Source organism: Phasianus colchicus, chromosome Z, assembly GCF_987193195.1.
Source record: "Phasianus colchicus chromosome Z, bPhaCol1.hap1.1, whole genome shotgun sequence".
In the NCBI taxonomy this organism is placed as follows: domain Eukaryota; kingdom Metazoa; phylum Chordata; class Aves; order Galliformes; family Phasianidae; genus Phasianus; species Phasianus colchicus.
In genome coordinates, this window is record NC_143476.1 from 32,706,095 (window position 1) to 32,718,184 (window position 12,090).

General features: G+C 39.2%; 1 protein-coding gene and 1 long non-coding RNA gene across 4 annotated transcripts in view; one reads left to right on the plus strand and one right to left on the minus strand.

Moving 5' to 3' along the window:
* The window catches only part of HAPLN1 (hyaluronan and proteoglycan link protein 1), an 87,772-nt gene that overhangs the window by 16,209 nt on the left and 59,473 nt on the right, over nucleotides 1-12,090 (plus strand). The gene's annotated exons all lie outside the window — the stretch shown is intronic.
* The window catches only part of LOC116234807 (uncharacterized), a 28,376-nt gene that overhangs the window by 10,121 nt on the left and 6,165 nt on the right, over nucleotides 1-12,090 (minus strand). For both annotated transcript variants that reach the window (XR_004168207.2, XR_016461667.1), the window contains exon 3: nucleotides 1,322-1,410. This is a non-coding gene — a long non-coding RNA (uncharacterized LOC116234807). The remainder of the gene's footprint in view (nucleotides 1-1,321; nucleotides 1,411-12,090) is intronic.

Below are 12,090 nucleotides of genomic sequence, written 5' to 3' on the forward strand. Positions count from 1 at the left end.
GAACATCCAGAGGATCTAATTCTAAATGTTCTAGATTATTCCATGTAGTTTGATTTTTTTCTCCATTTTCTTAACAAGTAAATACAAAAAAAGACATCTCTTATGCTGGACATGAATATGCAAATGAAAACACACTGGAAAATGGTTGCAAATTTTCACTGGGAGAAAGAAAGGCTTTGAAGAAAACTAAAAAAAAAAAAAAGTACTTTGGATAAAATCACAATCAACAGACAAAGTGGATGTGCTTAATAGAAAATAATGTTAAAGTGAGCTTGGAGGCTGAATAGTAAGTTCATGATACTGGACTGTAATTCTGGATCTTCTCTTGGGATTTGCCATTGGTTATGCTGTGGTACAAGAAGAAATTGTATTTGTCAGTGAGAAGAAAATGCAGGGCCTTTCCCTGCAGGCACATCTTTTATTTCCTGCTTGGAAAATATTTAAAGACTAATGAAATTTTGTTAAGAAGTTAAAAAAAAAATAGTAAATAAAGGATAGAAGTGATGAAAAATTGTGAAGAAAGAAATCAGCTTAAGTCTAAAAATTGTTTCGGAATTTAGGGCACACAATTAAAGTCTATGTTGTAGGCAAGGTGCTATTTATAGCTTGTACATTCAGAGTTTACACTAGGAATGAGTTTATAGTGGAAAGTATGCTAGGTTATGAGTGTGCCAGTGTCTTTTTTTTTCCTAACAAAATCTAATTTGAGACATTTGAACAGAGGTGCTCGCAGTAAGGACTGATGTTGAAGACTTTTCTTCTCTTACAACCAGTTTTAAATCCTTAATGAAATATGTGTGCCAGTCCTTTTATAGTAAAAATGAAGGGAATTTCTCAGCTCTAAATAGCATCCAGTAACAACAGACAGGGAGAAGATTGAGGTATTATTCAATAAATTTTTTTGCCTCAATCTTCACTAGTGATGGCCCTCAAGTGGATGTCGCAGTTGTGAAATAGAGGTCATCCACAAACTCACACAGTAGCTGTAAGGAATGTTGCTCAGCACATTTTCAATTCTTTTTCTTTCTTTAATTTTTAGTTTTCTCATTTTACTCTCACCTCACTTCCAGGAGCTGCAGCCTTTTGCAGCCATTCTCCTCTTTACACCTCATGGTTTGTTGACCAGAAATTTGAGGATATAGACACTAGACTTTAGTAATCTCTCTCTGTTCCCCCAGTTGTTTAAACTGGGAACCTGCAGTTCTTCCTGCAGCCAAAGTCTAGACCAAAGCATGCTTTGCTTTGTATAGCACTGATACATGCAGCATGACAACTGAGGGAGAGTTCATGTGTTCCCTTGGATGACTCATGTAATGCTCACCTAAAACTGAGGTCCCAAGCAGATTCTTAGCCATAGAGCATTCCTCTCCACCTCTCCAGCTCCTCACACTTGCTTTTATAGAACATGGGCTGGGTGGGGGGAAAAAAAGAAAAAAAGTTTAAAAAAAAGTGTTATTGTTTCAGTTTTTCTTTCCTCCCCACACAACAGAAAATATCACATTTCTCAAATAGTGTTCCCCTGAAGCACAACTGAGTTGCTGTGACTCCTTGAGAGCAAAGTGCCTCTGGCATCTCCTGCAGTTCCATCCTGGCACTGCAGAGATTAGAGCTAAATGCCACAAGTTAGTCTGTAAGTATAAGGAAAACAACTCTTGCTCTACATTTATGAAAAACAGACTCATGCCTATACCTCAACCATATGGATTACATATTAAACAACGGTATTCAGAGACATTAGTTCCATGCAGTGCAATCTACAAGTGTGTGTGTTAGGGGTGCAAAATTGTTCTGTGTTAAATGCAGGCTTTTTACCTGTGCTCTTTGTCTGTCAGATTTAATTAGGGCAGTGACCTGATTTCTTAGAGGTAGAGTTCTACTGTCTACAACATTTCTAGTGAGGCTAGACTATTAAAAAGTTCATTTGTTACATTTATGCTTTTCAGAAAATTTCATTTTGAGACTCCTGGAAGTACTTTTTAAATTGCAACCATTCCTCAAATTGACCAAAAAGTCAAGGTGATTTTACAAGGAGGTCATTATGCTCTGACAGCCAGATATACCATGTTTTTTAATATTCTACTTGTTTCAGTGACATTTTCTTTAGTATTCTTTGCTGCAATACTAGCAGTACCCCCTCAAATGACAAACTCTGGCTCTGTGGTCCCCATGCAAGTGTTAAAATAGATGTCATACATGCGTAACCCACTTCAGAATCAAATTAACCACTATGCAGGCATGAGGAAGAGTGGGAGTGGAAGCCTGAGACCTGCTCAAATCCATTCTGACAGTTTCTGATCCCAGAAAGCATCAAGCTAACTGTACTTGGGTATGAGCCCACTTTCTCCTTGGGATCCATTATAACTGCATGAGTAGTCATTCTTTTTTCCAGAGCAGGTAATATGCCACAATATTTCAAGAGTAAAAATAAGAGATGGAAGTTATTTTCCTGCAGATTTTTTTTGTAATTTCCCTCTTTGTCTCATGCAGTATCTCCAGAAAGAGGATGACAGTTTCTCCATGCTGGTTTTCTGGTTTAATTTACCAGCTTTTTTTTGTGTGTGTGTGTGCAATCATATCAGACAATCTTGTTTTATCAAAGACGTTTAATGACCAAAGTTTGAATGCTCATCTACACATATATACATGCACACATAGATGTGCAAATTCGTATATGCATATATGTAAATGGAGGAATGCATATAAGCACATAACCACACATATAATATATGCAGGTTACTCCAGAAGTAATGCCTTCTATTTATTTCCATTGAAACTACAACAAAGAGCATAATAACACAGTTTGGTTCAGCAGGCATCGATGAATGTCACTGGATGCTAGTGTCTCTGCATGGAGCAGTTCAGACTGCCCCTCTGCTGCCATTTGTCACAGGGCAAGAAAATGAAATGGTATTTGTGAGAAGGTTCAGTCTCTACTTCCATATGACCAACATCTGCCTCTGCAGATCGTAACATGATTATATTGGCCTCCGCCAAGAAAATAAAATAGGAAGCCTTGCTTTCGGAGCAACCCTCATAGATTGTAGATGCAGTTGCACCAAAGAAAGAAGATTCTGCTTTCTGTATCAGTGTATTTTGGACATCAAACTGCCATTAATTACACTTTTGGAGGTTTTTCTTTGCTTCTAAGCACATCTAGTTGGGACGACGACGTGAGCATTGCTCTGTCTGTCTAGCTAAATCAACAAACCTTTTCTAGAGTAGAATTAAATGCAATTACGGATTAGTGCTGCTCCCAGATTCTTGCTAGGCAGCCCTCAGGCTGGAAGGTGGGGCTCTGCTGGGGTTAGTGTTTGGAGATCTTCACAGGCATGGGCTTGGGGTTTGAGGTTTTTTTTACCCCCTGCTACGTGGCTCTTTAAGAACCCTTCCCTAGCAAAACAGCCTCACAAATGGCATTTGTACCGTCAGTTCTGACATCTGGATGTGAATCTGTGCATTTGGCCTCTGAGAAAGAAATGAAACAGAGCTGACCCCACAAGTCAGGCGTAAGGGTATGTGACTGGAGCAGGCTCTCATGTCCTGTGAGCTCTGCAGTTTTTGAAGCTTGGAAAATTTGTACAAGTCACTGAGATGAAATCTAGGTCAAAAAGAGGCCAGAATTTTAGCTTATTTCATAGTTTTTTGTTCACAATACATAAGGGATGTTAAGGCCCTTGGAAGCATTCATAGAAGTGGACCAGAGCTGTTTAACAGCCTGGTAATAAATGTGACAGAGAAATTACAATTATTCCATAGTACAGACTGGAGTATCTGAGAAGAGGCAAGCACAGACTTTCCAGAGCAGTCCTTTGTAGATCCTCCTGTTTGCTTTTCTTCCCTGTGGGGCAAAGGAGGCTAATGTCAACGACCAAAGGGAAAAGCACACCAAAGCACATTAGCACACCAAAGGGAAAAGCCATCCTTTTTAGGCAACCCTTTCAGCTGGGAATGCATTATTTCCCATGCTGTTCGGTTCTTCACTGTAGGCCACGGTTCTCACATCCACGCTTGCAATGAGTAGAGCTTGCAGTGGAAATTTTCCTGTTGTCTTGGTAAGCAGTCTGTCACTGTACTCCCTAGGACAAATACCTGGTGTGAAAACATCAGTGAAGCTTTAACTGAAAAAATTGCTTAAGAACGGTTTTGTATGTCAGGGCAAAAGTTAACCTTGCCTGGTGTCCAAGGATCGTCTGCAGTAATTACTTAGGGAAATAATAGATATTAAAATAAAGAAATAAATAAAACGGCAGGAATAATGAATTCCTTCTCTGGCTCACCTTTTCAACATCTCAAGCTGTACAAGTATGAGATCTTAGTAGGAGATCCCTATCTGTAGCCTATTACTGTTCTTTCCATCCCTCAGGGTATGACAACCCCCCTTGATAAGTAATGCTTCTCTTGGAAGTGTGGATGCATTTTGGGTGTCGCTGACTGGAGGGCGTTCAGAGCCTCTGCAAATGCGATTTGAGAACTAAAGTTTACTGCTGTGGAGCTGAAACAGCCTGCATAATGCTGAGGACATTACAGGACAAATGAAAGCCCTGCTTTTACTCTGGATGACTGTAGCAATGCTGACTCTTACAATTAACTTGGTTGAGTGGCACTTGCAAAACATATCAGTTCTATCTGCTTGCTATTTATTTAAACTAACCTACTTTGGTATCTTCGAAATCCTCATTCAGCCTAGTGGTAATGTAGATATTCTTGTTATTGGCTAAGAAAGGGTATTCTTTGTCTGGCATAATCCAAATCAATAACTTTCTTTCTTAACAGAATTTTCTAACTCAGAGATTGTCAAGAAAATCTGTTATGTGGTCTTTTTTTTTTTTTTTTCCTCCCCATGAAATCTACACAACTTTAATTTACATGAGGAGCTGACCAAAAAGCCAGCATATATTGCCTGCACCCAAACTAAATGTCAGGACAGAGCAATTAAAAACTGCATTGATTTTTTGAGATCTGTTTTATGTTATAGTCCAATGAACTGAAATGCATCCTCAGGCTTTTTATTCTTTGTATCTCTATGTGAACTAAACCCATGTCTGTGCTAAATGTGGATTTCCACACATTCTTTTCCTTAATATGTGCTTATATGGCTACTTAATTTTGTAGTGCAGGCTGCAGGTATTTCCTGAATATAGATTATTCAGTCACATCTTCCTTCATCTGAATATATCTGAAACTAAAATATGATGTATTTTGTTCTTGTAATAGTGCATGCTCTGCAAGCTGTTTTGCTTGCACAACTTAAGTGAATTGTATCTACCAGGATGTTCTGCCTTATGATTCCATTAGATAGTTGCATATTGTTCAGTTAATTCTATGTTATGTCACTCTGAAACTAATGCCTCCTATTTTTTTCCCCATGGAAAATACAACGAAGAGCACAATGACACTACTTGTGAGAGCAAATTATCAGCTACAAAACAATGTTTTCAATGGTCACCACCATGAGCTGTGCATTTTCATCAGCAATGAAGAAGAACCTGCATGCCATGCTTTACACAATCTGCACCATCAGAGGTGATGCACTGTCACTGTCACTTTGCTGAAATGCACCACCCACAGCCACGCTGTGCTCAGATCCACTTGTTGATCTCTGTAAATGTTCAGTGAGTGTCAGTGGGTGCCGTTTTTTCTGCATGGAGGAATTCAGTGACACACCTTTGCTCCATATGCACTTCCATGTCAGACACTGCTTTGTCGGACTGCCCCTCTGCTGCTATCTGTCTGTCACACAGCAACGAGATTTATATTTTACATTTTCTGATATTTATTCAGATGGTTTCAACTAAGTCCTCATCAGAATATTAAACCAAGACTGTTCGGAGGAACTCAGGAGTTCCTGGGTGTTTTGTTCATTTTTTCTTTCCTATTGTGTTTTGATTGTATTTGTTTCCTCAACTTAATATCCTGTGCCGTTCTCTGAGTGGTCCAAAGTGGAAATGGAGCTATTATTTTCCTTTATATTCACATCATTGAAAATCTCAAAAGCATCATGAAGAATGATTGTGGAAAGGCTGCATTGTCCTCCACACCTTCAGAACAGAAGAAATGTCATCTTCATATTTTACATATAAACCTCACAGTGGACACAGGCAAGCCTTTCATGTAACTAAGCATTGCAAAAGTCAGGCCATTACGCCATGAACATGTGTCCTAACTTCATTTACAGACATTTAATGTTCTATATCAAGGCCAACAGCACTGTTAGATAAAGCATAGAGTCTACTTAGGAAGTTACTGAAGTGACTTACCAGGTCTGACTATTAAAAGTTGTTCTGAGAAGTCTTTCATAAGAAAGAAAAGGATAGGAAAGGTTTTTTGCACTGAGAGCATGCTTATAGTTGAGTGTGGAGCGTTAGGAAGCTCTGCTTGAGTATAGTGGATCATGTCTTTAATAATGCAGTCAGAAGAATTTGGGCCTGCCATAGACAGAAAAAAAAACACTTTTCTGCCTGTCATAGAATTATTATTAACATGCTATAGTTGAAGACTTTGCAAAAACTTAGGGCTAGAAGTATAAAGGAATCACCCTGTGCCATAACACATTTCTCTTTGGTCAGAGTTCCTCTTCATCCCAGGAAGTCATGGAATCACAGAATGGCTTGGGTTGGAAGGGACTTTAAAATTTACTCAACTCCCACCCGCTCCCATGGGCTGGTTGCTCCCCCCCAGCTGAGGCTGCCCATCCAACCTAGCCCTGAGCACCTCCAGGGATGGGGCACCCACAGCTCTCTGGGCAGCTGTGCCAGGGCCTCACCACCTCTGAGCAGAGTCCTCACAGAGCACAGCAATTCCACCTTAAAGCTAGCTGCATTTCTTGCCTCGCCCCTGAGATAGGAAGGTCTTTAGGAAGACCATGAAAAATTTATATAGAATAAAATTATTTATTTTCCAGTTTGAACTTATTTATGGCTCCATGTGTTCTGTTCCTAAATTATGGCTGAAATAATGTTCTTTTTCTTCTCTGGCATTTACCCTGATATATTTATAGGCGGCAATTATATCTTTACTCAGCTGTGTTTTGCCAGGTTGACAAGGACAAGCTCTTTTAGCCTCCTCCATAAAGTAGGTTTCCCTTTCCTTTGCTCACCCCAATAAATGCTTGTCTCACTGTGCCCTGTATTAAGGCATTGCCAGTGGCTTGGAATTAAGGAGGAAATTGCCAGGGATATGTTGATACAAAGTGCTTGCTCTAGCTCACTCTGCACTCTGTTGCCAAAACTGACAGTGTCAATCACAGCCCTTGGAAAGACCACCTAGAACAGTGTCACTCATGGATTATATTGGTGGGTATCCACTTGTGCCACTAAGCGAAATGCCCCATCTAACCAGCTTCAGTCCTGGTAAAATTTCTAGATTTATCAAATGATTATCCTTTTTCCATTCCAGTAAATTTATCTAATTTTTTTCTAGGGCTGCTATAAGCTTACTTAGTTTGAAGTGCAGATCTGCAGTCACTATTTGGCAGTATCTGCAAGGGTTAGATAGACAGTCTGGAGCTTTGAATATTCACTAATTTTTGGCACCTTTCTGACACGTAACTGACAAAAGATGTCTGTGCAAGTCTCTGTTGTCACTGCTGTAAAATAGCAAAGGGTAATTTTTAAAAGAAGTAGTTGCACTTTTTTTGACTCAAAGAGCAACTTTCAGATCATAATGTGAACTTGTGATACTCCCAAAAAGTAGACAATTTTTATATATAATAATAACTATTATATGTAATAATGAAGCAACACTGTTTAGCAGTGAGGTTAGAAAGTGTTGCCATTATTTAGACACTGTTCCACAAATATCCATGAGGATGGAAATGTTCATTGCTTGTTTTCCACTGAATTTAACCATTAGGAAGTTAACTAAATATTTGATTCTAGCTTTTCCAGTGTTTCTCAATACTCTTAAGACCCTGCATTGTAAAAAATAATTCAGAAAGCAGCGGGAAGCTTGTATAGGCAGACATCTGCACATTTATGTGTTTGTATGTCTGTGATAAGCTATCATTTGATGTTTAAGAATGTGATAATGTACAGTGTCTGAAAGTAGTTATGAAGAAGTCCTTTTCTGCTCTAGATATATCACTGCAATGAAGTGTGAGGGTCACTCTTAATGTCACTACGTTGTCTTCCACAGTGCCCTCTGAGCAGCAGAATGCTGTGACAGAGTGGGTGCAGACAAAGGATAGCCAGCTCCCTCACCACCTCCATGCCTTTCCGGAGGGCTGGAGGGAGCAAAGATGAACTCCTGCTCCCCAGAGCATGAACTTCTGCCCTAGCCTCTAGACCTTCATCCTTCATAGAATTACTGATCTCTGCAGAGAGAATGTTTTGCCATTGGTTGCTGATTAATTCAATTAAATAAATGTTGAAAGAATCGTGCTTTTACAACTGATCCCCATATGTGTTTGATCTGGCTGCACCCACTTCTATGCTTTTGTGACTGAATATCCCAAGGAAACATGAGAGTCCTTGCAGTTAGAAGCAGATGTTTGATGGAAACAGTGCTGTTGTAAAATTAAATCATCTTCTTAGAAGCAGTGATTTGGTGGATACTTTTTCTAGCAACACATAACAGCAATGAAAAAAACATGCAGTGTGTTGTATCACTCTTACTATTTCTCTGGAAAAGTGGATGGCTTGTTAAAGTCATTCTGAAAGACTCCAAGTGCAGACAGCATGATTTTTGGACCACAGGAAAGAGGAGGGACAGGACCAAGTACTCACAGTCAGATTGAGAAGGGGCCACTTTATGCTTTGCACCAGGATCCTTGCCAGAAATGGTGTGCTGCTGGTAATTCTGTACAGCAGACTGGCACTGGGCCTGTGCTCATTAGTCTGGCATTGCATCTGTTCTCTAATATAGCAGGATTCTTCAAGGATATGAAGGCACCACTAATGTTTTTAATTTTAATGTGGCTGGGACAGTCAGATTAGCTGGGGAAAAAGAATGTGAACTTCATCAAATTAATTGTGGGACAATCAGAATAGAGATGTACATCCCACAGGTAAAACAGTTGAAATCTCACCTACTTGCATATCTCAAGGTATTATAATTATCATGGTCTGATTCCTAGCCTTACCATTCCAGTAACTTTCATAATAGTTCCTAAACAAAAAGTTTAATCCTAAATTATAAGGTGTGATCAGATAATTCATCTTGAGTGATTTATAAAGAAATGTGAGTGAGTCCAGGAAGCTTCTGTCTCTCAGACACAAATTCTACGAGTAGGATGATCATGTGCTTTTTCTAAGCTTCTCTTGAATTCATTCCTTTTTGCTGTATTTGCAAGAAAGGAAATTTTTTATATAAAGCTTGAGGTTTGTTTCCTTTTAATATGTAAAAGCAGTTTTTCTACGTAGTTTACACCTGTACTGTCGGAGACTGAAGAAAACTTGGGTATTTCCAATAAATCTCCTAGGTCTGCTTTAAAATACCAGCAGTTTTGAGGAGGCTGAGAGCACAACAGCAGTCTCAGGAGAGATGTGGCATGAGTTGTAGGATGGATGATAAAGCATTCACCACAGAAAACAATGAAGTTAACCTGTTTTGTTATCCTGAGTCCTGCATCTGGCAGATCTTAGTGATTAGGCAACAGTTAGTACTGCTGCTTTGATGTATGATACTGTGAACATGACCAGTAGGAACTAGAGTCCCAAAGCCTCCCTGTTCAAATGTCCTAATCTAATGATAGGTAGTTTAATTCCACAATATCCATTTACTTGAATGCCTTTTCACACACACACACACACACACAACACAAACACACACACACACATGCAAAAACAAACAAACAAACAAAAAAAGCAACTTTCTGTGTCCAGAAAATTAAAATAACTCCATGTTCTGACAGACTCTGTAGGTCCAAAACTTTCAGCTTAAATCTACCACTGCAAGCCTAGATATGGAAAGGTAGCTAAAATTTTCAAAAACAAGAATTAAAGTAAATATTACGATCATCATATTAGCAATAATTATTATACACAGATAAAAAGAATGGTTTGTAAGGACCTGTTTAATGATATTTCACGTATGAGATTTTCTTCAGTGATCCAAAGGAGATAGACACTGTGTTCAGTTTTGGGTCCCTCACTACAAGAAAGACATGGACGCCCTAGAGTGTGTCCAGAGAAGGGCAGTGAAAGGTCTGGACTGCAAGTCTTATGAGGAGCGGCTGAGGAAACTGGGATTGTTTGGTGTGGAGAAGAGGCTCAGGGGAGACCTTACCACTCCCAACAACTGCCTGAAGTGAGGCAAGTAGGGGGTTGGCCTCTTCTCCCAGGGAAGAATGACAGAACTAGAGAGAATTGCCTTAAGTTGTACCAGGGAGGTTCAAATTATTCAGGAATCATTCAGGTTTACAATATTCAAGATATTAGGAAGAATTTCTTCTCAGAAAAAGTGGTGAGGCATTGGAATAGGCTGCTCAGGGAAGTGGTGGTCTCCTTGTCTCTGGAAGTGTTTAAGAAAAGGGAGTAGTTAGGGACATGGTTTAAAGCACAGTATTGGAGGCAGGTAAATGGATGGACCAGATGACCTTAGAGGTCTTTTCCAACCTTAATAATTCTATGATTCTGTGATTCAATCTAGATGGAGAGCCAGCTGATTTAGCTAGATTGCATATGTTCTTTGAAAACCACTGGCTTGTAGAGATTGCAAACAAGTGAATTCACTTAACAAAAAAAAAAAAAAGCAGAATTCCTTTTCTATAGCGTTACCCTATGTTATCAAAAAACATGTCATCACCCTTATTTAAAGTGAAAACATCCAGGATCCTGAACTCAAGACATTTTAATATATTCCATTATAAAGCATAGTAAAGAAGCCTACTCGTAGTGAATTCCATAAATGATAGCTGTTTGTTATGGCACATTTGCTTTATCCATTCTTGCATTAAGGCTAGAATACCAAATTTTCCAACTTCTTGAGGCCAAACTGCACGACCTTGGGTATACTGTGAATAATGTCCAAATATTGTTACCATTGTTATCCTGTGTCTCTGGAACGCATTTCATTTCATTTCTGATACATGAGAAACGCTTCAAAGACTGCAAAGATATTCTCTTTCTCCTTGCAAGCAATTTATCAGCATTCTTCCCAGGGAATTAACAGAATCTAGGGGATTTCAGATGTCTTTGAATGGTCATGATGCTTTTTCCACTGAAATATTCTGCCTATGGTTAGGATAGTACTATGACAACTTGCTATCCAGACATTGACCGTCTGGCACTTTAGATGGCCCCTACTTATACAGGCTCATATATTTCCAGATTGCTTTAACTAATGAAGTAGCAGGGGAGGAGGTCAAGGAAATCTTGCTCTAAGTCATGATAATAGACCGTATGGTTGTTATCTTTTCTCATGCCATGGATTGCTTCTTTTTGCCATTGCATCAGTGAAATTTTGTTTGTGTGAGCAGCTTAACTTGAAGAGCAGTCTACTGAATCCATCTTGTCTTCATTCCATCAGCCTAAGGGCTTTTTGTCCAAGGAGAAACTTTCTTCTCAGTAAAATAATGAAAACTGGAATTGAGACAAAATAAATAGGGCCATACCAGGGCAAGAAATGGATTTTAATTTGACTTTTCTGCTTGAGGTCTCAAATCTGTAGCTGAAACCAAGTACTTTGCCAGCCTTTTAGAATGGAAGATCTTTCAAGATTTTGAATACTTATAAGAAGCTAGGTGCACTTCAAGAGAAAGGCTGATGTTGCCATTGCCTTCTTTAGATGCCCACTTCTGGTAGTAGGACTTCTAAAAAGAAGTATGTCAGTGCTACCAGGATGAGTCAAAATACCAACACTCCTTGTGCAGTCAACAGGGAGATGAATGTTGACTTTCTGAAGTGTTTTTTACTGCGCTAAGTGGGAAGCTGTCTAGAGCAAAAGAAATTGGACTCCTGTCTCTCTTGTAAGGAGCCTCTGAGACAGAGCCACACTTTGGGCACCTTTATTCCTGAGAGCTGCATTATAGGTTGAACGAATATGCATCTGTATCTTGTTATTGTCACATCTGTACCTAAACAAACACTTATTAGACTCCTGAGACAAAAACGCCACACATTGTGGTGTGCCATTTACTTTAGATTGCTGGAT